The sequence below is a fragment of the Somniosus microcephalus genome, chromosome 14 (assembly GCF_052327205.1).
Source record: "Somniosus microcephalus isolate GS21.2 chromosome 14, FLI_Smic_1.0, whole genome shotgun sequence".
Taxonomy (NCBI): domain Eukaryota; kingdom Metazoa; phylum Chordata; class Chondrichthyes; order Squaliformes; family Somniosidae; genus Somniosus; species Somniosus microcephalus.
Genome location: NC_141000.1, coordinates 1,604,071 through 1,630,653, shown reverse-complemented (window position 1 = coordinate 1,630,653; position 26,583 = coordinate 1,604,071). Strand labels below are relative to the sequence as shown.

At 48.1% G+C, this 26,583-nt stretch overlaps 1 protein-coding gene across 1 annotated transcript in view; it reads left to right on the top strand.

Moving 5' to 3' along the window:
* epsti1 (epithelial stromal interaction 1) overlaps positions 1 to 26,583 on the top strand; it is a 157,157-nt gene that overhangs the window by 50,153 nt on the left and 80,421 nt on the right. The window contains exon 3 of the mRNA XM_086006113.1: positions 12,195 to 12,293. The gene's annotated coding sequence lies outside the window, so the exon portion shown is untranslated. The remainder of the gene's footprint in view (positions 1 to 12,194; positions 12,294 to 26,583) is intronic.

Here is a 26,583-nt window from a genome sequence, read left to right as displayed (position 1 = left end):
GTTATAATCTCTGGATTGTTACCTGAGCCACGCGCAAATTGGCATAGGGACAAATAGATTAGAGATTTAAATGTGTGGCTGAAAGAGTGGTGTGGGAGGGAGGGGTTTCAGTTCATGGGGCGCTGGCACCAGTACTGGGGAAAGAGGGAGCTGTTCCGTTGGGACGGGCTCCACTTAAACCGGGCTGGGATCAATGTCCTGGCGAACCGAATAACTAGGGCAGTAGACAGGGCTTTAAACTAATGGTGGGGGGGGGGGGAGGATTCAGGAAAGAGTAAATTTAAAAGCAGCGAGAGAAATGTCAAGGCTCTCGAGCAGAGTAGAGTTTTGGGTAAAAATAAGCAGAGTGGGTCAGGAAGGGACAGAGAGAGTAACCAAGGTAATAGGGCATCAGTGACTAAGGTGACATCAGAGAAAAATAGAAATAAGTCAAAGCTAAAGGCACTATATCTGAATGTGTGAAGCATTCGCAACAAAATAGATTAATTAATAGCGGAGAAAGAAATTAATAGGTTTGATCTAATAGCCATAACGGAGACGTGGTTGCAAAGTGACCAAGGTTGGGAACTAAATATTCCAGGATACTTAACTTTTAGAAGAGATAGGCAACATGGAAGAGGGGGCGGGGTAGCCCTGATAATAAAGGATGGGATGAAGACAGTAGAGAGAAAGGATCTTAGCTCCGAAAATCAAGAAGTAGAATCAGTTTGGGTAGAGCTAAGAAACAGCAAGGGGCAGAAAACATTGGTGGGAGTTGTTTATAGGCCCCAAACAGTAGTTGTAATATAGGGCAGAGTATAAATCAGGAAATTAGAGGCGCATGTAACAAGGGTAATACAGTGATCATGGGGGACTTTAATCTACATATAGACTGGGTAAACCAAATTTGCAGTAATAGTGTGGAGGACGAGTTCATGGAATGTATGCAAAATAGTTTTCTAGATCAGTATGTTGAAGAACCAACTAGGGAACAGGCTATTTTAGATCTAGCATTATGCAATTAATAACCTTGTAGTAAAGGGGCCTTTAGCGAAGAGTGACCATAATACTGTATGATAGAATTTTATATTGAGTTTCAAAATGATTTAGTTAAATCCGAAACTAGGGTCTTAAATCTAAACAAAGCAAACTACGTAGGTATGAGGGGCGAGTTGGCTAAGGTAGATTGGGAAACTACATTAAAAAGTATGACGGTAGACAAGCAATGGCTAGCATTTAAAGAATTAATACATAATTTACAACAAATATACATTCCTTTAAGGCACAAAAACCCCACAGGAAAAGTGGTTCAACCGTGGCTAACGAGAAGTTAAAGATAGTATTAGATCAAAGGAAAAGGCCAAAAAGCATAGTAAACCTGAGGATTGGAAGGATTTTAGAATTCAGCAAAGGAGGACCAAGAAATTGATAAAGAAAGGGAAAATAGAATATGAGAGTAAACTAGCAAGAGACATAAAAACAGACTGTAAAAGCTTCTATAGGTATGTAAATAGGAAAAGATTAGCGAAAGTAAATGTGGGTCCCTTACAGGCTGAGACAGGAGAAATTATAATGGGGAATAAGGAAATGGCAGAGAAATTAAACAAATACTTTATGTCTGTCTTCACGGAAGAAGACGCAAAAAACTTCCCGGAAATAGTGGAAAACCAAGGCTCTGGAGAGAATGAGGAACTGAAAGAAATTAGTATTAGTAAAAAAATAGTACTGGAGAAATTAATGGGACTGAAAGCCGAAAGATCCCCTGGACCTGATGTCCTACATCCTAGGGTTTAGAAAGAGGTGGTTATAGAGATAGTGGATGCATTGGTTGTCATTTTCCAAAATTCCGCAGATTCTAAAACGGTTCCTGTGTTTGGAAGGTGGCAAATGTAACCCCACTATTTAAGAAAGGAGTGAGAGAGAAAACGGAGACTACAGACCAGTTAGACTAACATCAGTAGTAGGGAAAATGCTAGAATCTATTATTAAGGACGTGGTAACAGGGCACTTAGAAAATAATAATACAGGAAACTTTTTTTTATCTGGCACGGACGGGACCGACGTGGTGCCGGTTCATCAAAAATTCCGGATAACCGAACGCTATAGTAAAGGATACGGAGCTGAGAGCTCCGTATAAAGCAACAAACCCTGTTGCAGCTTCAAAACAATGGCCACAAGTTGCAAGCGCCTCTATAGCTTAGCAACAGCTGCAGCCACACCCTTGCACAGCAACACATGGAGGAAAGCAAGTAATAAAAGTTACCTGAACCTACTCCTGAATTTTGCCGGTTAACCGACATTTCCGGTTATTTAGGTGCCGGTTAATCGAAAGTTTCCTGTAGGATTGGGCAGAGTCAACACGGATTTATAGAAACATAGAGAAATAGGAGCAGGAGTTGGCCATTCGGCCCTTCAAGCCTGCTCCGCCATTCAATATGATCATGGCTGATCCTCTCTCAATACCATATTCCCGCTCTCTCCCCATACCCCTTGATGCCTTTTGTGTCTATAAATCTATCTATCCCCTTCTTAAATATATTCAGTGACTTGGCCTCCACAGCCTTCTGTGGTAGAGAATTCCACAGGTTCACCACCCTCTGTGTGAAGATATCTCTCCTCATCTCAGTCCAAAATGTCCTACCCCTTATCCTGAAACTGTGACCCCTCGTTCTAGAGCCCACAGCCAGGGGAAACATCCTCCCTGCATCCAGTCTGTTTAACCCTGTCAGAATTTTATAAGTTTCAATGAGATCCCCTCTCATTCTTCTAAACTCTAGTGAATACAGGCCTAGTCGACCCAATCTCTCCTCATATGACAGTCCTGTAATCCCAGGAATCAGTCTGGTGAACCTTCGCTGCACTCCCTCTATAGCAAGTATATCCTTTCTTAGGTAAGGAGACCAAAACTGCACACACTACTCCAGGTGTGGTCTCACCAGGCCCTGTATAACTGTAGTAAGACATCCTTGCTTCTGTACACAAATCCTCTTGCAATGAAGGCCAACATACCATTTGCCTTCCTAACTGCCTGCTGCACCTGCATGTTTGCTTTCAGTGACTGGTGTTCAAGGACACCCAGGGCCGTTTGTATGTCAACATTTCCCAATCTATCACCATTTAAATAATACTCTGCCTTTCTGTTTCTGTTTTCATTTTATGAAAGGAAAATCGTGTTTGACAAATCTGTTAGAGTTTTTTGAGGTTGTAACTAGCAGAATAGGTAAGGGGAAACCAGTGGATGTGGTGTATTACGATTTTCAGAAGGCATTCGATAAGGTGCCACACAAGAGGTTATTAAACAAAATTAGGGCTCATGGGATTGGGGGGTAATATATTAGCATGGATTGAGGATTGGTTAATGAACAGAAAACAGAGAGTAGGAATAAATGGGTCATTTTCGGGTTGGCAGTAACTAGTGGGGTACCGCAAGGATCAGTGCTTGGGCCTCAGCTATTCACAATCTATATCAATGATTTGGATGAGGGGACCAAATGTAATATATCCAAATTTGCTGATAATACAAAGCTGGGTGGGAATGTAAGTTGTGAGGAGGATGCAAGGAGGCTTCAAGGGGATATAGTCAAGCTAAGTGAGTGGGCAAGAACATGGCAAATGGAATATAGGGAATATAGTGTGGAGAAATGTGAAGTTACCCATTTTGGTAGGAAAAATAGAAAAGCAGAGTATTTTTTAAATGGTGAGAGATTGGGAAATGTTGGTGTTCAGAGGGACCTGGGTGTCCTTGTACACGAATCACTGAAAGTTAACATGCAGGTACAGTAAGCAACTAGGGAAGCAAATACAGGAAACTTTCGATTAACCGGCCACTAAATAACCGGAAATGTCGGTTAACCGGCAAAATTCAGGAGTCGGTTCAGATAACTTTATTTACTTTTAGTTACTTTTATTTACTCATTTCTGGCTGTGCAAGCGTCTAACTGAAGCTGTTGCTAAGCTACAGAGACGCTTGCAAGCTGTGCTGGTTGTTTTGAAGCTACAGGGTTTGTTGCTAGATACGGAGCTCAGAAGCTCCATGGGGGAGAAATTGGGTGAGTAGCGCCACCTGTTAGTGCCTAAAGAGGCAGTCAGTGGCTGTAGCGCCACTGGCTGCGTCTCCGGCGATATTCAGTAGGGGCGCTAATGGTGGCGTTAGGCATTTGCGCTGCGCCGCCACCGATGACGTCATCGGTGTGCGCAGCGCCCCATTCGTGCCCCGTTCGCGATATTTGGTAGCGAACGCCGCAGTTGGGCCACTCGCTACCCGCGCCCGGTTCACGGGGCTTTACTGTGCCGGCAGCGGCGCAAGTTAAGGTGGAGGTGCGGGGCAGCCGCTTTTTCGGTGGCCGCCTGCCAGCACGTCCGTCCCCGGCCTCCTAACCCCCCCCCCCCCCGCGGCATTGCCGGCTGTTTCCCGAGAGCCCGGCACTTCTCCTTGGTGCCGGGCTCATTTGCCGGCACTCGCGATCGGGGATCGCGCTGTTGCAGGCACCTCCCCCTTAACAGTGGGAGGAAGGCCTGCAGTACCGCAGCGCGCCGTGCCGCAGCGTGTGGCGCTGCGGCACGTTGCGCTGTGATAATCAGTTTCAGCGCCCTAAGAGGGACGCAGAGCGCCTCGAGCCTCGCCCCGTCTCCCTCGAGGGACACTGAAACTGAATTTCTGGCGATCGGTATCACTCCGATCGCTGCGCTAAATCCTGCGCTCAGGCGACTTTTGCGCCACTTTGGCGCCCCAACCCAATTTCTAGGCCCATATGTTTTAACTATAGCGCTCGATTCTCCGGCATTGTTGATAGACCGGCACCAGCTCGGTCCCGTCCGTGCCGGATACCAGAAAGTGTCCTGTAGTATGTTGGTCTTTATTACAAGAGGATTTGAGTATAAGAGTAAAGACGTCTTACTGCAATTATATAGGGCCTTGGTGAGACCACACGTGGAGTATTGTGTACAGTTTTGGTCTCCTTACCTAAGGAAGGATATACTTGCCATAGAGGGAGTGCAACGAAGGTTCACCAGACTGATTCCCGGGATGGAGGGATTGTCCTATGAGAACAGATTGAGTCGACTAGGCCTATATTCTCTGAGTTTAGAAGAATGAGGGGTGATCTCATTGAAACATACAAAATTATTACAGGGCTTGACAGGGTAGATACAGGGAGGAGGTTTCCCCTGGCTGGGGAGTCTAGAACCAGGGGTCACAGTCTCAGAATAAGGGGTCGGCCATTTAGAACTGAGATGAGGAGAAATTTCTTCACTCAGAGGGTGGTGAATCTTTGGAATTCTCTACCCCAAGGGGCTGTGGAAGCTCAGTCATTGAGTATATTCAAGGCAGAGATCGATAGATTTTTGAATATTAAGGGAATCAAGGGATATGGGGATAGTGCAGGAAAGTGGAAATGAGGTAGAAGATCAGCCATGATCTTATTGAATGGCGGAGCAGGCGCAAAGGGCCAAATGGCCGACTCCTGCTCCTATTTCTTATGTTCTTATGTTATGACATTACAATGAAAACCATGGCAACACAGAGGGAAGTGTGTTTCACCAGTAGCTGAAGTGCAGATGCTGAAAAGCTCTCGACAAGTAAGAGGCAAGTTTGTTTAAACCTTACCAAAGTCTTCAGAATCTGCGCACATCAAAATCGTTTGTTAACACAACTCAGTTTTAAACTCATCAGGAACTGTGGTTATTCTGCCCTTGCAGCGCGTTCCTATGCAGAGCTAGACAGGTAGCTAACAAATTGATATCTTCCCAATAAAATCACAAGGCTTGACTTTTCTTGTAAACTTTACTGAAAGATTCTTATTGTGAAACTGAAATACAACACAGAAATGGAAGCACACATTAGTACACAAGCACATAACTGATATGCATACACAAATTTAGGTAAGCCTGAGCAACACAGTACATTTGGCATGTAACTTACCAAAACACGTGGAAACACAGCTTACTGTGAATATACATTTAGCAAACTGAAAGGCATTCTCTTACATTCACTTTAAATTAGCCCTGTACATAGTGCATCAAATACAGCTACAAGTTAACCAGCTAGACAGAGAGCAAGCACTTCATGGCTAGCTGTGTAAGTTTGCTTACAGAGAAAAGTTACAAACTAAACATTTTCTGCAAAATATAGTGTACACTAATCATCTATAACATTCTCAAGTACTTACAGACAAATAGTGTCCAAGGCTGGAGCGTGACAAGAAAATAACTTCTCAGACCATGTGTGGCTGCAGGTCTGTGATATACAGTAGTTTACTGCACTTTACTGTGCTTTACTGCACTTTACTGCACTTGCTAGGTACCAAATATCCACTAGGTGGCGGCACACAATGGAAATCGACCCAAATTACTCAAACCCCTGAATTAACTGGAAAACTAACATAAATTCCTAAAGGAAGGCAGCACACTCCCCGCTTGGTACAATTCCATTGTACCACTACAGATACAAAATAAAACCTAAAGAAAATGTCCTTTGGCTGCAAACATACTCAGAATCCTTTCTCTAGGTTTCTTCAGAACGGAGGACTACGATCTCTGAGACTGGCCTCAGAAACACTTTGACAGTACCCTCCTTGACAATCTTCACCTCCACCTTGCGGACCCTCTTGTCCCTGCTCGGCAGAGTTTTGCCAACCAGTCCCACTGGCCATTCATTTCTGTGTGCTTGGCTGTCTTTCAGCAAGACAGCATCTCCCACTTTGATATTTGGCTTGTCTTCTGTCCATTTCCTACGGCTCTGTAGGGTGGACAAATACTCTCCTCTCCATCTCTTCCAAAAAGTGTCTGCAAGACACTGGACTTCCCGTGCAGCTCAGCCATGTCGAAGTTTCCAGAGGGGGCTGAAATAGCACTCATCTTTTGAGTCAGGAGCATCGCTGGGGTGAGGACTGCAGGCATGTCTGGGTCGGTGGACACCGGCACCAGGGGTCTTGCATTCATGACCGCCATGACTTCAGCCATGAGAGTGCTCAAGACGTCGTGTGTGAGATGAGTGGGTCCTGTCCGAAGCAGCCTAGCATCCAGAATACGCTTGGCAACACCGATGAGCCTCTCCCATGAACCACCCATGTGGGATGAATGTGGGGGGTTAAACACCCACGTGCATCCTTTCTTTTGGAGGTAGCTTCTTACCGCTGCATCGTCCGTGTGGATGTCCAACTCCTTACAGGCACCCACAAAGTTAGTCCCTCTGTCGGAGCGGAGAGGTTTGGCTGGACCACGGATTGAGAAAAACCTCCTCAAGGCACTGATGGTTAGGAAAGCTTTGTCGTCCATGGATAGTGCTGGCTTGTCATCATCCTTGGACCTTTCAAACACTGAGCATCCTAGGCTGTCTGTGCTCACAGTGAGGCCTGCCTCTTCCTCACAGGCAGAGGAGGTTGACCTATGATGCTGCGTCATGCCATCGTAGTCTTCCTTTACCTGGATCCTGTTTGGGCATGGGCTGAGACAGGATGTGCGACCATTGTGCAACACGTTTGCTTTATAGACGCTGACATCCGCTGGTTTGTGAACTGTTCCCAGGCAAACTCCACCCACGAGGACCCATCCCAGGTCAAGCCGCTGCGCATAAGGAGCATTGTGGGACCTGTTGATTTGCTCACGCACCTTGTGCACCCTTAAGATGTCTCTTCCCAAGAGCAGGAGGATTGGAGCGTCCGGGTCCACAGCTGGAATCTTGTTGGCAACTGGCTGTAGGTGGGGCTGATGGCGTGCGACCTCTGGGGAGGGAATTTCCGTCCTATCATCTGGCATCATGTCACACTCAATTAAGGTGGGGAGGGGAAGCTGTAGTTTCCCATCCATGGACTCGATCATGAAGTTGCCAACTCTCCTACCCGTAGTCTCTGTTGTCCCTGAACAGGTTTTTAGCGTGTACGGAGCTGCGCTGGCCTTGACTTCAAAGAGATTGAAGAATTCTTTCTTCGCTAGAGACTTGCTACTTTGCTCATCAAGCACTGCATACATAGAGTCATAGAGTCATACAGCACAGAAAGAGGCCCTTCGGCCCATCGTGTCTGCGCCGTCCATCAATCCCTGTCCAGTCTAATCCCATTTTCCAGCATTTGGTCCATAGCCTTGTATGCAGTGGCATTTCAAGTGCTCATCCAAATGCTTCTTCAATGTTGTGAGGGTTCCTGCCTCTACCACCCTTTCAGGCAGTGAGTTCCAGATTCCAACCACCCTCTGGGTGAAAAAGTTCCTCCTCAAATCCCCTCTAAATCTCCTGCCCCTTACCCTGAATCTATGCCCCCTTGTTATTGACCCCCCTACTAAGGGGAAAAGTTCCTCTTTATCTACCCTATCTATGCCCCTCATCATTTTGTACACCTCAATCAGGTCCCCCCTCAGCCTTCTTTGCTCCAAGGAAAACAACCCCAGCCTGTTTAGTCTTTCTTCATAGCTGAGGCGCTCCATCCCAGGTAACATCCTGGTGAATCTTCTCTGCACCCTCTCCAAAGCAATCACATCCTTCCTATAGTGAGGCGACCAGAACTGCACACAGTACTCCAGCTGTGGCCTCACCAGCGTTTTGTACAGCTCCATCATAACCTCCCTGCTCTTATATTCTATGCCTCGGCTAATGAAGGCAAGTATCCCATATGCCTTTTTAACCACCTTATCTACCTGTTCCGCTGCCTTCAGGGATCTATGTACATGTACACCAAGGTCCCTCTGACCCTCTGTACTTCCTAGGGTCCTACCACTCATTGTGTATTCCCTTGCCTTATTTGTCCGTCCAAAATGCATCACCTCGCACTTTTCAGGGTTAAATTCCATTTGCCACTTTTCCGCCCATCTGACCAACCCGTTTATATCGTCCTGTAGCCTGAGCTTTCCTCCTCGCAATTTACCACATCTTGATTGCCTTCTCCTTTCTCCCTGCAGGATATGCTTTAACCAAGCAGATTTTGGAGCATGAGCGTGGGCTGCTTGCATTTCCACAAACCTCTGTACACTTGGAGGTGACTGAAGAAGATGCGCTTTCGCTTTGCTCCCCACTATCCTCTTTGTCAACCGCAGCACTCTCAGTGGTCGAAGGAGGAGGATCTGCGATGTGTTTTTCACTGTTGCACTCAAAGCACTTGATTGTCACCTTGCAGTCTTTTGCCATGTGCATAGTCGACCCACAACACCTGAAGCAGATGCGATTCTCTTTCAGGTATGATTTGCGCTCATCAATAGGCTTGCCTCTAAAGCTTCGACACTTTTTGAGTGGGTGGGGCTTCTTGTGTATTGGACACTGACGATCTGGGTCATCCACTTTATTCCCAGCAGAACTGGATTGGTTGACTGAGGGTTCGGCTGGAACATCTGTTTTGTGCACACTCACAGAGGCTTTGTTGCTGTACTTTGTGGGTTTCTCTGTTCTCGAAGGAGCGTAACTGCTGGAGGTGGAGAAAGTGAAACTTGGATCATTCCTCACCTTTGCCTGTTGTTGGACGAACCTGGAGAAGAGAGAGAAGGGGGGAAATGCCACTCCGTAGTCCTCCTTGTACTTGGATCCCTTAGCTATCCATTTCTCTTGAAGGTTGTAGGGGAGCTTTTCCACTATTGGGTTTACCCCACGAGCTGTATCCAAATACGAGAGGCCTGTCAGGTAACCTTCTCCCTTAGCACACTCCAGTTCGAGGAGAATGTCACCCAGTTCTCGAAGCTTGACATTATCTTTGTTGGTTAGCTTCGGAAAGTCCTCAATTTTCTTAAGCAGTGCGTGTTCAATGACTTCTGGTGTCCCATAACAGTCTTCGAGACGTCGCCAAACCAGGTTGAGGCCTGCTGTGGGATTGCGGACGTGCACTGAGCGAATTCTCTTCGCCTGTTCTGACGACTCAGCTCCGAGCCACTTTGTCATCAAACCTAGTTCTTCTCTGGCTGACAGATTCAAGTCCTTGGTGGTACTCAGGAAGGACGCTTTCCATGACCAATAATTTTCAGGACGGTCATCAAATTCTAGAAGACCTGAACTTAACAATTCTCGGCAGATGAGGTACCTAGCGAGGTCTTGTGCACCTTGTGGCTCGGGTGAGGACTGCTTGGCTGGATTGGCCGAGTGCTGTGGAGGTCTCTGCAGGTAAGTCTTACTTGTTTCTTCTCTTTTAAGCTCAGTGTCTCCGAAAACAGGCTGTTTGTTACTGTGGTGAGTAGCTGGTTCTGCGTCGAGATACCTGGATGTTTCCTTGAAGAACAATTTGGAGTGTTGTTGGACATACTCACTTGTACGTTGCACTGGACTGAGGGGCTGTTCTAGAACATATGCTTCATGGCTGTGCTCCCCGCCTTCGTTCTCCTCACCTTCTTCATAAGCTGCAGCTTCAGCAGCAGCGGCAGCTCTCTGGCTTTGGAGAATGTGGAGACTGGCGTCGAGGTCAGCTCTCTGCTTCATCACACTAGCTTCTTTTTTAGCGAAGGACAATTGAGCCTGGGCAGCTTTTGCCTTGGCATGTGCTTTGGCGGCTGCAGAAGCTGTCGATGACGACGGTCTGCTGGACCGCCGAAATGATCTAGAGGATGCTTTAGAGGACTGTGACTTGGCATCATTTGCTCAAAGAGGCTCATGCTTCTCGGTTGGCTGGTCGACGTCCTCTATGGTATATTGTCTTCTTGAGCGTACACTCATGGTAGCTGAGTGGTATCTTCTTGTGCTTGAGCCCGCTGTGCTGTTGTCTTTTCACTATTCTGCCCTTGCAGCGCGTTCCTATGCAGAGCTAGACAGGTAGCTAACAAATTGATATCTTCCCAATAAAATCACAAGGCTTGACTTTTCTTGTAAACTTTACTGAAAGATTCTTATTGTGAAACTGGAATACAACACAGAAATGGAAGCACACATTAGTACACAAGCACATAACTGATATGCATACACAAATTTAGGTACGCCTGAGCAACACAGTACATTTGGCATGTAACTTACCAAAACACGTGGAAACACAGCTTACTGTGAATATACATTTAGCAAACTGAAAGGCATTCTCTTTAAATTAGCCCTGTACATAGTGCATCAAAATACAGCTACAAGTTAACCAGCTAGACAGAGAGCGAGCACTTCATGGCTAGTGGTGTAAGTTTGCTTACAGAGAAAAGTTACAAACTAAACATTTTCTGCAAAATATAGTGTACACTAATCATCTATAACATTCTCAAGTACTTACAGACAAATAGGCCTAGAAATTGGGTTGGGGCGCCAAAGTGGCGCAAAAGTCGCCTGAGCGCAGGATTTGGCGCAGCGATCGGATTGATACCGATTGCCAGAAATTCAGTTTCAGTGCCCCTCGAGGGACACGGGGCGAGGCTCGAGGCGCTCCGCGTCCCTCTTAGGGCGCTGAAACTGATTATCGCAGCACAATGTGCCGCAGCGCCACACGCTGCAGCACGGCACGCTGCGGTACTGCAGGCCTTCCTCCCACTGTTAAGGGGGAGGTGCCTGCAACAGCGCGATCCCCGCTCACAAGTGCCGGCAAATGAGCCCGGCACCAAGGAGAAGTGTCGGGCTCTCGGGAAACAGCCGGCAATGCCACGGGGGGGGTGTGGTTAGGAGGCCGGGGACGGAGGTGCTGGCAAGCGGCCACCGAAAAAGCGGCCGCCCCGCACCTCCACCTTAACTTGCGCCGCTGCCAGCACAGTAAGGCCCCGTGAACCGGGCGCGGGTAGCGAACGGCGCAACTGCGGCGTTCGCTACCAAATATTGCAAACGGGGAACGAATGGGGCGCTGCGCACACCGATGACGTCATCGGTGGCGGCGCAGCGCAAATGCCTAACGCCACCATTAGCGCCCCTACTGAATATCGCGGGAGACGCAGCCAGTGGCGCTACAGCCACTGACTGCCTCTTTAGGCGCTAACAGGTGGCGCTACTCACCCAATTTCTCCCCCATAGTGTCCAAGGCTGGAGCATGACAAGAAAATAACTTCTCAGACCATGTGTGGCTGCAGGTCTGTGATATACAGTAGTTTACTTTACTGCACTTTACTGTACTTTACTGCGCTTTACTGCACTTTACTGCGCTTTACTGCACTTGCTAGGTACCAAATATCCACTAGGTGGCGGCACACAATGGAAATCGACCCAAATTACTCAAACCCCTGAATTAACTGGAAAACTAACATAAATTCCTAAAGGAAGGTAGCACAGTGGTGCTCAAAATCATTTGTTTCCAGATTTCAGTTTGTAAATTGATCCGAATCTGTTGTGATCAATAATTGTTTGTTTACAGAATTTAGTTCTTAAAGTCATCAAATTATAATCGAAGAGATAATTCTTCCTCACAACATCAGACAAAAGTCATCGAGGAGACAAAGAGTGACTTCAGACTGTGAGTAAATGAAAGAAGGAATCCTTATTTGAAAATTACCCCAAAAATTAAAATGGCTTAACAGTGAGATTTCCCTTCAGATGGAACAGGAATAGTCACAGCATTTAAAACAAGGACAGGGAAATGGGCCTGAAGAGCCAGGAATGCCTCCCTACTGCCTCGTTCCCATGGGAACATGAGCAGGTCGAGGTCCAGGCCCAGGTCCGGCCCTTTGGGGAAGGCCCAGGTAATCCTGGAGTGATGTAAATGGGTCATTGGCCCGGTGTTCATCGCCTCCCCTCTTACTGCCTATCAAAACTAGGAAACAAAGAGCATTGTTGAGAGGTGCTGGGGGGTCGATTTGGGGAGACACCAGGCCCTGGTGAGGCCTCACAGATACCAGTGTGACAAAGCTCTGGGATCGGGCATGCAGGGAGGTTGGGAGGCAGCATGGGTGGAGAGACAAGTGAGGGTTAGTAAGTGCACAGTTTCCGCGGATCGATGGTTGGACGAGTAGGTGGGGCAGAAAGCAACCCTGCTCAGACAGGCAAGCAAGTTAGCAAGCACTAGGGATGGGTGAGCAACGAGGCAGGAAGCCCTAACGCGACCAGGAAGCTCTTGAAGTAAGGGTGTAGAAGCACTCAGGATGGCTGGGCTGGTTGGGTAACTCATAGAACGATGGAATCACACAACACAGAAGGAGGCCATTCGGCCCATCGTGCCTGTGCTGGCTCATTGAAAGAGTTATCCAATTAATCCCACTCCCCGCTCTTTCCACAGAGCCCTGCAAATTTTTCCCTTCGTTTTTATCGAATTCCCTTTTGAAATGTATTATTGAATCTGCTTCCACCGACCTTTCAGGCAGTGCATTCCAGATCACAACTCGCTGCATAAAATATATTTCCGCATGTGGCCTCTGGTTCTTTTGCCAATGACCTTAAATTTGTGTCCTCTGGTTCCCGACCCTTTAGTCACTGGAAACAGTTTCTCCTTATTTACTCTGTCAAAACCCTTCAAATGTAAGAAGTCACACAACACCAGGTTATAGTCCAACAGCTTTATTTGAAATCACAAGCTTTCGGAGCGCTGCTCCTTCTTCAGGTGAAGTGGAGAAATGCATAAAGACACAGCTTATATAGTCAGAGAATCATGTCAGATGTTTACAGGTAACCTTTCCAACTGCCATTTATCACACCTCGGCAGAGAGATAATCACAGCAGTCATTATCTCTGACTATATAAGCTGTGTCTTTATGCATTTCTCCACTTCACCTGAAGAAGGAGCAGCGCTCCGAAAGCTTGTGATTTCAAATAAAGCTGTTGGACTATAACCTGGTGTTGTGTGATTTCTTACATTTGTCCACCCCAGTCCAACTCCGGCATCTCCACACCAAAACCCTTCAAGATTGTGAACACCTCGATCAGATCTGCTCTTAACCTTCTCTGCACTAAGGAGAACAACCCCAGTTTCTCTAGTCTCTCCAAGTAACTGAAGTCTTTCATCCCCGGTACCATTCTGGTAAAACTCCTCTGTGGGATTCGGCAGGATATCTGTGGCATTGCACCAGACGGCTAGAAACCCGCCACACAGGAGTGCTGACACTGGCCTCGGCAAAACTCAAGCCCCAGGCTTATGGCAAAACATAGGCCTCATGGCAGAACATTTTCTGGGAAAATTGGAATATATTTAGCAGATGTTTTTACATGTTGTGTTATAAATTGTGCTGTTTAAGACTAAAGGGATCCAGGGGTATGGGGAGAAAGCAGGGACAGGGTACTGAAATTGGATGATCAACCATGATCTCATTGAATGGCGGAGCAGGCTCGAAGGGCCGAATGGCCGACTCCTGCTCCTATCTTCTATGTTTCTATGTTTACCTGGGAGCAGCTAATTCGTTTCTGTGTAGAATTGATTATTGTTATTCTGATTGGTAAGTTATGAAGCATTTAATTTGTGATTTCTTTAAATTTTCTGAGTATGATATTAAGAGTGAGTGAAGTGTGAGCGTGACACAGACAGTGTGATTCCTGACACATGACAATGTAGGCACTGAGGAGGGTCTGGAGGCCCTGGGGAGAGTGTGGCTGCCATGGGGAGAGGGTCTGGAGACACTGGGGAGGGTCTGGAGACACTGGGGAGGGTCTTAAGGCACTGGGGAGGGTCTGGAGGCACTGGGGTGAGTCTGGAGGCACTGAGGATGGTCTGAAACATAGAAACATAGAAGATAGAAGCAGGAGTCGGCCATTCGGCCCCTCGAGCCTGCTCCGCCATTCAATGAGATCATGGCTGATCATCCAAATTCAGTACCCTGTCCCTGCCTTCTCCCCATATCCCTTGATCCCTTTAGCCTTAAGAAACATATCCAACTCTTTCTTGAATATATTTAATGAACTGGCCTCCACCGCCTTCTGTGGTAGAGAATTCCACAGGTTCACCACTCTCTGGGTGAAGAAATTCCTCCTCATTTCTGTCCTAAATGGCTTACCCCTTATCCTTTGACTATGACCCCTGGTTCTGGACTCCCCGGCTATCAGAAACATCCTTTCTGCATCTAGTCTGTCCAAATTGTAGTGTATGTACCTTTAAGAGGAACTATGTTTTTTTGAGGCCCCTGTGTACTGTAGTACCGGTAGTGACCACTCGGGTATATAAGCCTGTATAGCGTCTTGTATAGTTCGTTCACCTCCAGACTTTGTTCAGTAAACACTTGTTAAATCAGCTCCTGCATTCGTGTCTCCATTAACACACGGATTCAACAGTGGCGACGAGTTAGAAACGAACTTACCTGCAATTCGGCAGCACCTCAACGAGATCAATTCCTCAGACGAAGGTAGAAGAAGAAAAAAAAAGAAACTGTGGTTTCACCAGCTAAACGGGCTGGTGGCAGGTAGTGCACTGATCCTTCCTGGGCGGCGGGCTGGGGCTTGATCGGGTGGCTCTGCAGCAGGGCCGGGCAGCGAGTCGGAAAGCAGAAGCAAACAGAGTCAGAGGGTGGAGCACTCAGGAGACGGCCGGCGCTGCAAAGCAGGTCGGCGTTCGGATCGAGCAGAGGGAGGGGAAAGTCCCAGAGGGTCTGACGGGAACGATTCTCCAAGTGACGGAGAAACTGTTTAAAATATATGTGCAAATAAAAATTTTTTTTAAATAGAAATACCGCGAAAAGCTGCAGGTCGCAACGGGAACCGCGGAGAACGGCAGCGGCAGGAAAGCGCAGGAGGCGCCATCTTGACTCGGCAGGGAAGAAGGAAAAGCGCGGGAGGCGCCATTTTTGATTTTCAGGATGCCTAAGGCTGGCAATGTTACTGCTTTTGATAGTGATATAGAGGATTGGACCACATGTGGAAAGAGTGGAGGTATATTGCAAGGCGAATGAAGTAGCGGATGATAAAAAGGCATCGGTACTTCTCAATCTGATGGGCGCAAGGATATACGGGCTGTTACGAAACTTGATCACTCCAGCCAAACCGATGGACAAGAATTTTAAGGAGATTGTTGATACCCTACAGGAGCACTTAAACCCAACACCGCTGCTGATAGCGGAACGATTCAAATTCTTCAGGAGGAATCAGCACAAGAATGAAAGTAACGCTGATTACCTCACCGAATTACGAAAGCTGTCAAAGCACTGCCAATTCGGGGCAGGACTGGCAGATTCTCTACGAGACAAATTCGTCTGCGGTCTCCTAAGCGAAGGAACACAGAAAAGACTACTTTCTGAGAAAGATTTGACACTGGACAAGGCTTTCAGTGTGGCTGTATCATACGAAGCAGCAGCAAGAGGAGCTGCAGAGATACAGCAAAAGCCACAGGACTTCGGCACCCATGAAATGACACGGGGTTTCGAGAGATGTTATCGCTGCGGCAGATCCACCCATGACCAGAGGGACTGCTGGTTCAAGGACAAAGCATGCAGGCAATGCGGAAAGATGGGACACATTGCACGTGTATGCAGATCTGGAAAAAAATCCGCTGACAGTAAACAGGTCAATAAGGAAAAGTACAGAAAGGTACAAATGATGACGGACAGTAGCTCCGAAGACCAGAAGAGCGATAGCGACTCCGGAAACAAGAGACTAAGCTGTCTCAAATTACATAATGTAATTGCCAAAGAGGATTACCAGACCATTTGGGTTACCCTCACGATAGCGGGGTCCCCAGTTTAAATGGAGCTAGATACAGGATCAGCTCTGACCGTCATAAGTCGACGGGATTACGAGCGGCTATTTCCGCATATACCTTTGAAAGACACATCCATTATCTTGAAGACATATACGGGGTAGAAAGTATACTCCAGAGGGAAAATAAGGGTACCTGTTGTATACAACAGCAAGGAAATACAGAAGTTGTATTTATACGTTCTGCAAGATGGTGGTCCACCGTTGTTGGGACGTGAATGGATCAGAAAGATACGTTTAGACTGGCACTCCATTCAGGCACTGACGGTGACCAGTGAGAAAAAAAATGATGATGACGTCATACCTGGACGATTAAAAGAAATCTTGGCTAACGCCAAAGAAGTGTTTCAACAGGAACTAGGAACCCTGAAAGGCACCACCGCCTCAATAAAAGTGGAAGATGCGGCAATTCCCAAGTTTTTTAAGGCAAGGCCGGTGCCATACGCAATTCGTCCAGCAGTCGAGGCAGAGCTGGAGAATTTGGAAAAAGCAGGCGTGTTATCCAAGGTAGATTGGAGCGAGTGGGCAACACCCATCGTCCCGGTCATGAAGAAAACGTTGAATAATGATAAATCTGAAGAACAGAGAAAAATTTGCATCTGTGGGGACTTCAAGGTGACTGTAAACCCGGTTCTTCACACGGTACAGTATCCTCTTCCAAGGAGAGAAGATATTTTCGCCTCACTATCCGGAGGGAAACATTTCACCAAAATTGACTTGGCACAGGCATATCTACAGATGGAGGTTGAGGAGGCCTCTAAAAAGTATCTCACGATAAACACACACAAAGGCCTGTACCAGTACAATCGACTGGTTTTCGGAGTAGCAGCAGCTCCAGCTATCTGGCAAAGAGCTATGGAGCAAGTCCTGCAAGGGATTCTGGGGACTCAATGCTACCTCGACGACATCCTTGTAACAGGAGAAAACGACAACGAGCACCTTGCCAATTTGGAGCAGGTGCTCACGAGGCTGAGAGAACGGGGCCTACGAGCAAATCGCCCCAAATGCAAATTTTTCCAGAAACAAATATCATATTGTGGCCATGTCATTAACGAAGAAGGGTTGCATAAGTCACCTGAAAAAATTGAAGCGGTCGTAAAAGCCCCCGCGCCTGAAAATGTCTCACAATTAAGGTCGTTCCTGGGATTAATAAATTACTATCATAAATTTTTACCGAACTTGTCAACGGTTCTGCACCCTCTTAACGCACTGCTACAAACGGGAGTAATTTGGAAATGGAGCGAAGACTGTAAACGTGCCTTCCATAAATGCAAAGGCTTGATCACGTCCAAGGAAGTGTTGGCTCATTACAACCCATCACTGCCAATCAGACTGGCGTGCGATGCATCCCCTTACGGCGTAGGAGCGGTATTATCGCATAGATTCCCTGATGGCTCAGAGCGGCCGATAGCTTTTGCGTCACGCTCATTGAACTCAGCTGAGCGTAACTATGCCCAGATTGACAGGGAGGCACTCAGCCTGGTGTGGGGGGTGAAGAAATTCAACCATTACCTACACGGACAAAAATTTATCTTGTTGACTGACCATCAACCCCTCGTCTCCATATTCAACCCTAAAAAGGGCATTCCCATTATGACAACGCAAAGGCTACAGAGGTGGTCCCTTTTCCTAGGGGCACACCAATATGACATAGAATACAAAGGATCAAAACAGCATGGAAATGCTGACGGGTTATCGCGCCTACCGTTGCCAACGGTAGAAGAGGCGCCTACAGTGGACCCAGTGGAGATGTTCCACTCAACCATAGTGGAATGTCTACCAGTGACAAATTCTACCATTGAAAAGGAAACGAGAAATGACCCGACTCTCTCACGAGTCTGCGATTTAACGGTGAAGGGATGGCCAGCACATGGCGAACCACTGTTACTAGCATTCTCGCAAAGAAGAGAACAGCTGTCAGTGTGCCGAGGAACCTTGATGTGTGGATCCAGAGTGGTGATTCCACCCAAACTCCAAGATAAAGTGCTAAAGGAGCTTCACGAAGGGCATCTGGGTGGAGTGAAAATGAAGAACTTAGCCAGAGCGTTTGTGTGGTGGCCAGGTATCGATGGAGACATCGAAGAAATGACCAAGAGCTGTCTAGGATGCCAGAAGGTCCAAAACGCCCCACCACAAGCCCCTCTACATCCATGGGAGTGGCCCTCATCTCCATGGCAAAGGGAACATATCGACTTTGCTGGTCCATTTATGGACTCAATGTTCTTAATCGCGGTGGATGCACACTCCAAGTGGCCGGAGGTAATAAAGATGTCCTCCACCACCTCGGAAAAAACCATCACAGTATTAAGGACCATATTCGCCAGGAATGGGCTGCCTGAACAGATCTGTTCTGATAATGGACCGCAATTTGTATCCGAAGAATTCAGGAAGTTCTTAAAAAACAATGGGGTTAAGCACTACACGTCCGCCCCATACCATCCCGCCACCAATGGATTAGCTGAAAGGTTTGTCCAGACCTTCAAGAAGGCCATAAAGGCCATGGGTAATGAAGACATAAATCTACAACATAAGGTAGATAACTTCTTGTTTGCGTACAGAAATGCAACACATGTGGTTACAAACCAAACCCCCGCCATGATGTTTTTCAATAGAAGACTAAGATGCCGGCTGGATTTGATCAAGCCAAACATCAGGAGGGACGTAGAGAACCGGCAATTTCAAGGCATGAATGAAAGGCCAACTAGAACCTTCCAGATAGGTCAACAAGTTTTGGCCCGGGACTACTGTACCGAGAAATGGCAGCCTGGAACTATTTGCACACGACTAGGACCGCTGATGTATACCGTGGACATTGGAGAAAGCATAATAAGGCGCCATGCTGACCCGATCATAGAGTCATCCGAAAAGGGACAACCTACACCACAACTCTATACGCCTAATGATAAAGCAGAGATACCCATAGTATCTACCTCCGATCCGGTGATACTGGAACCAGATGAACCCGACACTGGCATTCAAGCCGAATCGACCTTGCCAAAAGACCCTACTACACCACCGAAACCTACTACACCACCGAGGCGTTATCCGGACCGAGTCAGGAAGCCTCCAGAGAGACTGAATTTGTAATTGATTAACTTCAGCAAATGTGTAGATTATTGTTGTTGTAAAAATGTTAATTAATGATTACTTAAAATGTTATGTACTATTTATCTAAAAGGGGAGGAATTGCAGTGTATGTACCTTTAAGAGGAACTATTTTTTTGAGGCCCCTGTGTACTGTAGTACCGGTAGTGACCACTCGGGTATATAAGCCTGTATAGCGTCTTGTATAGTTAGTTCACCTCCAGACTTTGTTCAGTAAACACTTGTTAAATCAACTCTTGCATTCCGTGTCTCCATTAACACACGGATTCAACACAGACCTGACAAAATTTTATAGGTTTCGATGAGATCCCCTCTCAATCTTCTAAACTCCAGTGAGTATAAGCCCAATCGACACAATCTCTCCTTGTACGTCATTCCTGCCATCCCAGGTATCAGCCTGGTGAATCTTCGCTGCACTCCCTCCATGGCAAGAACGTCCTTCCTCAGGTAAGGTGACCAAAACTGCACACAATACTCAAGGTGTGGTCTCACCAAGGCCCTGTACAACTGCAGCAAGACATCCTTGTTCTTGTACTCAAACCCTCTTGCTACGAAGGCCAACATACCATTTGCCTTCTTAACCGCCTGCTGCACCTGCATGCTTACCTTCAGCGACTGGTGCACAATAACACCCAGGTCTCTTTGCACTTCCCCTTCTCCCAATCTATTGTCATTCAAATAATAATCTGCCTTCCTGTTTTTGCCACCAAAGTGGATAACCTCACATTTATCCACATTATAGTGCATTTGCCATGTTTCTGCCCAATCACACAACCTGTCCAAATCGTACTGGAGTTTCCCGACATCCTCCTCGCAGCTTACCCTCCCACCCAGCTTTGTGTCGTCTGCAAATTTGGAGATATTACATCCAATTCCCTCGTCCAGATCATTAATATATATTGTGAACAGCTGGGGTCCTAGGACCGATCCTTGCGGTACCCCACTAGTCACTGCCTGCCACTCGGAAAACGACCCGTTTATTCCAACTCTTTGCTTTCTGTCCGCCAACCAGTTCTCTATCCAAGTCAATACCTTGTCCCCAATCCCTTGTGCCTTAATTTTGCACGTTAATCTCTTATGTGGGACCTTATCGAAAGCCTTCTGAAAGTCCAAATACACCACATCCACTGGTTCTCCCTTATCTATTTTACCAGTTACATCCTCAAAAAATTCCAGTAGATTAGTCAAGCATGATTTACCTTTTGTAAATCCATGTTGACTTTGTCCGATCCTGTCACTGCTTTCCAAGTGCTCTGCTATTACATCTTTTATAATAGACTCTAGCATTTTCCCCACTACCGATGTCAGGTTTACCGGCCTATAATTCCCTGCTTTTTCTCTACCACCTTTTTTGAATAGTGGGGTAACATTAGCTACCCTCCAATCCATGGGTACTGTTCCAGAGTCTATCGAGTTCTGGAAGATGACCAGCAATGCATCTACTATCTCTAGGGCCACTTCCTTAAGTACCCTGGGATGTAGACCATCAGGCCCTGGGGATTTATCGGCCTTCAGTCCCATCAATTTTCCTAACACCATTTCCCTACAGACACTGATTTCTTTCAGTTCCTCCCTCTCATTAGACCCTATGTTCCCCGGCATCTCTGGGAGGTTATTTGTGTCCTCCTTTGTGAAGACAGAACCAAAGTATGTATTTAGTTGGTCTGCCATTTCCTTGTTTCCCATTATAAATTCCCCTGATTCTGACTGTAAGGGACCTACGCTTGACTTCACCAATCTTTTTCTCTTCACATATCTATAAAAGCTTTTACAGTCAGTTTTTATGTTCCCTGATAGCTTACTCTCATATTCTATTTTCCCTTTCTTAATTAATCCCTTTGTCCTCCTTTGTTGACTCCTAAACTGCTCCCAACCCTCAGGATTATTGCTTTTTCTAGCCAATTTATATGTCCTCTCCTTGGATTTTATGCTATCCCTAATTTCCCTTGTTAGCCACGGTTGAGTCACCTTTTTTGTTTTATCAGTATCTGTAGGGAAATGGTGTTAGGAAAATTGATGGGACTGAAGGCCGATAAATCCCCAGGGTCTGATGGTCTACATCCCAGGGTACTTAAGGGGAGGGTCTGGAGGCACTGGGGTGAGTCTGGAGGCACTGGGGAGGGTCTGGAGGCAATGGGGAGGGTCTGGAGACACTGAGGCCTCCCAGGGTTGGAAGCAGTGAGAGAAGATCCTAGCTTTCAGCAGCGCAGGGAGGGCTGTCTAATTTCAGGAGAAATGGGGATCCTGGAGCACAGGAAGTGTGTTTGAGCTCAGGATCACAGGGGGATCCAGAAGATCCAAGTTCTTAACTGTTTATACTAGCTGATTTTGGTCTTGAAATTGGGATGCATGGCTCATGTTTTTCAGGCGCTACATGGCCCCCTAGGTTACCAAATTGTCGGGCAGGAAGCATGCGCACAATTCTGACAGGATGTGTGTCGTCCGCTATATTGGCTGTAGGTGACAGACCAGGCCACCTTACCTCAATTTCCTCTGGGTACATCAATGGAGAACCAGAAAAGCTGGTGGGCTAGGGCCTAGATACCACTCATGTTGGAGAATCTGTAATTACACACCACTCCCTATTCTCAGACACACCACATTCCCCATCACTCACCATCTCCAAACTCACACACCACTCCCGTACTCTGAGGGGAAGAAATTCGGTATCGCCCCGTTTGGGGTGCAATTATTGGCCGGGCGCAAAGTTTAGCGCCTGGCGCTAATTATCGCCTCCGACTGCAAACTTGGCTTCTATCGCCCCTGGAGGTGATTGGAGCGCTAAATCAGGCGCTTCACACCTCTCTTAAGGCGCAAAGGCCGAGGAGCGAGGCGCTACCTCAGAGCGCTGGCGAAGCTCGTGTGATGTCAGTCAGCAATGGAACACAGACACACTGGCGCCGGCCAGTTCTTAAAGGGGAGGGTCGATCTTGCTCTCCATCTACACCCTGCTCATTGGAGCCTTGATTCTCGGGCTGGAGAGACCTGTGCCTAAATTTTCCAGCCAATGACTACGGAGAGGGTGAGAGAACGAGCTCAGCGCTTCAGCGAGCGGGCCTTGGAGGCTCTGGTTGGTGCGGTGGAGCGCAGAAGATCTATACTCTACCCTGAGAGTGGCAGGAGGCCTTTACCGCACGACTATAGAAGAGTGTGGAGGGAGGTGGCTCAGCACGTCTCCTCCAGGAGCATGGTGCCCAGGACCCATACTCAATGTCGCAAAAAGTTCAACGACCTCACTTGGTTCATCAGGGTGAGTGGCTTTTTTTCAAAACCTCTCCATCTCAACCTCACTCTGTGGCCAGAGGGTCTTAAAACCCCAATACCCAACACTCATCCAACCCCTATGGCCCTCTCATAAAACACACACGTACATACAGTAAGGGCTATTCAATTATGGGAGGCACATCAGGCAAGACCATGGCTGTATATTGTAAGGGCTATTCAACTATGGGAGGCACATCAGGCAAGACCATGGCTGTATATTTACACAGACACCGTTCTTTTTCTTGCAGGCCAAGCTATCTCATAACAGGAGACAGCAGCAACGGACGGGTGGAGGGCGGCCTCAGCTACAACCCCTCAGTGATCTTGAGGTGCGCGTCCACAGGATTGTGGCAAGCCAGGTGATCGGTCCCGTCGCCCCTGGAGAGGCCGACCCCATTCGGGACAGCAATGGTAAGGTCATCAGCTTTCTCTCTTCTCTCATTCCACTTGTCCCTCACAACACCAGCCTTTGACACTTTCAATCCAACTTACTAAATCGCTACACCCCTTCCTCCCTTACTGCCCCCCTGTCCTCACGCTAAAGCCACTCTTGTACCTTCCTGCTTTCAGATGGTGATTCACCAGCTGAGGAGACGGGCCCTCAAGCTGCCAGTGGGAGCGATGCCACAGGCGAGGAGGAAGAGGAAGCCGGAGCATCAGTGTCACCCTCTCCCGAGGAAGCCCATGCCCACACTGGGGCCACGTCTTCCCTGGAGGGGTGCAGGGGTGAAGGGTCTGATGAGGGTGAAGCTCCAGGACCCAGCGGGCTGCAACAACACGATGGGGGTAGGGAAGCTCGGGGGCCTTCTCCCCGGTGGGAGAGTATGCCAGTGAGTCCTGCTGCACTGGACGCAGAGGAGGAGCGGCTCATCGCTGAAATGAACACCCAGGCGGTGGACATGCACACTCAACTCATGGGTGCAGTGGGAAGGGTGCCGAAAGCATTGATGCACTGGCAAGGAGTGTGGAGCACTCCGCTGCAGCACAGGCGGATGCCACGCAAATGCTTAGTGCTGCAATTCAGTCACTGGCTGCCGTGATCCATTCTCAGACTGCTCTCATGCAGTCTCAGATTGAGGCCATGCAAGCACTGACTGCTGCCATCGTCGCTGGTTCGGACACATTTCCCCGGGGCTCTCACCGCGCCGCAGCAGGCCAGCAATCTGTGCTCCAGCAGATTGCTCCGGATGCTGTGGTGCTGCCCCGTGGGAGTGCCAGTGTGTCGGTCGAGCAGGGAGGTGCTGTCCTCTCTCAGGATGACAGCATTCCTGCTGCCACCACTGTCACTTCCCCACTGCACTTACCACCACCTGTAGCCCAGACTGCTGCCGCCCATGCAGAGTTGGTGCAGTCTGCAGCCGGGCTCTCCAGGCCCAGAGCTGGTCGAGGCTGTCCTTCAAGGGCATCTGCAGTCTCAGGTTCTGACAATCAGCAGCCTTTCACCAGCCTTGCTGCAGCCACTGGGGTCCCATTACGGAGGAGCAGTAGGGTGGGAAGGGGGGAAGTACACAAGGGAAGGAGATCACCCTCGGAGGGCAAAAAGTAGGAGGTGTGACGAAATGTTGGTCAATTTTTTATTAAAGGCCGAGGTTCGTGTTCAAACTTTTGTTTAGTGTTTTGGCCATTATTTCCAGGTTGTGAGAACCAGTTATGTTAATTGATGATTTGTTGTGTTTGTTTCTATTAGTTTGTCCTGAAGAAATGACACACACAGAATTTGTAAAATAAAAAGTTTTTGTATTCAAAATGTACATGTTTGGCCTTTGGAATCATTGCTGCCTTGGCCGGCTTTGGGGTTGCGGGTTGCTTTCCATCAAGTTGTTCTCCATGCCAGAAGCCATTTCCTGAGTAGGGGCCTAGAAGCGACTTGTTATCAGTCGTTGATGGACGGCCTTTGCAGTTTCAACATTGTGGGCCTCCCTCCCGCCTTGGTGCTGCTGCTGATCATCATCCTCCTCTTGCTCCTCCTCCTCCTCCTCTGGTGGTGCTCCAGGGCCTGGTGGCATTGGCTGGGTCCTGAGGATTGCCAGGTTATGAAGAATGCAGCACACAACTATGAAGAGGGAGACTCGCTCAGGCGAGTACTGCAGGGCTCCTCCTGAGTGGTCCAGATAGCGGAACCGTTACTTGAGCACGCCGATCGTTTGCTCAGTGATGTTCCTGGTGGTGAGATGGCTCTCATTGTATCGCAGCTCAGCAGGGGTGTTGGGGTTACGGAGCGGTGTCATCAGCCAGGTGCAGAGTGGATAACCCTTGTCCCCGAGGAGCCAACCAATTGGCTGATGCGCTGCCTGGAAAAGCTCTGGCACACCAGTCTGGCGCAGGATGAAAGCATCGTGGCTGCTGCCAGGATAGCGGGCATTGACAGCGAGTATCAGCTGTCTGTGGTCACAGACCAACTGGACATTTAAGGAGTGGAACCCCTTGCAGTTTCGGAAAACCTCTGCATTCTCCTGCGCTGCCCGCAATGCCACATGCGTGCAGTCAATGGCGCCCTGCACCATGGGGAAGCCCGCTATCCTCGCAAAGCCCAATGCGCGTTCATGCTGTTTGGCCTGGGTCATCGGGAAAGAGATGTACTGGCGTCTCCTTTTATAGAGGGCATTTGTGACCTGCCGGATACAGCAATGGATCATGAACTGGGAGATATTGGTGATGTCCCCAGTAGCTGCTTGAAAGGAGCCGGTAGCATAAAAATTCAGAGCCACTGTGACCTTCACTGCCACCGACAGAGACGTCCTGGTCCTCAGTAGAGGCTGCAGATCTGGCTGCAGCAGGTGGCAGAGCTCAGTGACCACCTCCTTGCTGAAGCGCAGCCTTCGCAAACACTGCTCCTCAGACAAATGAATGTAGGAGAATTGTTCCTGAAATACCCTGGGAGGGTAAGGTCTCCTGTACAGAGGCCTGTTGGCCCTCCTCCCTCTGGCCATGATTGCCACTCTACGTCTCTGATTCTGCAGGTGCAGGACGACGCCCCAAAGTCTCTTGACAATCGAAGCAACGAAGGTCAAATCCAAACGTACCTGCAAAGTGCTGCTCAGTAGCCGAAACTACTTCACCCAGCATTGACTCTCTGCAGAAGTCTCTCTCTGTCAGAATGAGTGGTGCTAAAATGTCTACCACAAAAAAAGACAGGAAGAGGCCGCCTTTAAATAGCGCCGCCCCTAACCCCCCAGCCCCTCACCGACTGGAAAACGTTCCAGTCTCCCTGTCGTTGCTTGCGGCAGGCAGAAAGGAGGGGGGCGCCACTCAATATCCAGTCCGGGGCGCCACCGGGGCGTTGCACGCTTGACTGCCGTCACGATCTGCGACTCTAGTCAATTTTGCGAGCAGCACAAACATCGCCGCGCCCGGGTGCTAGTTGCTTTGCGCCCCATTAGTGCCCTCTTAGGGTGCTAATGGGAGGCGTAAAGCCACCGAATTTTCCCGCCTAAGTGTCCTCAAGCACCTTATCAGGGCTGTCCCTTCACAGCTGGAAAGGAGGAAGGCCCAAATTGTGGCTGGTTTGAAACTAACGCTTCTAGACAACAACAACAATGTCAAGAAGCTGATTGTGGAGACAATTGGTGCCATGGCTCACGAAGGTTACCTAGATCTAGAGGGAGGAAGAATAATGGTGGAGTTTATCCTGAAACAGTATGTTCTCTCCACAGACTCAGGGAACCAAATCCCACTGGATAATGATGGAGATCAGGTTACCCATGAAGATTTGAGTCCAATGTGTGAAGTCATGATGTTGACTCTGACAGCTCTGGAGAGTATGGAGG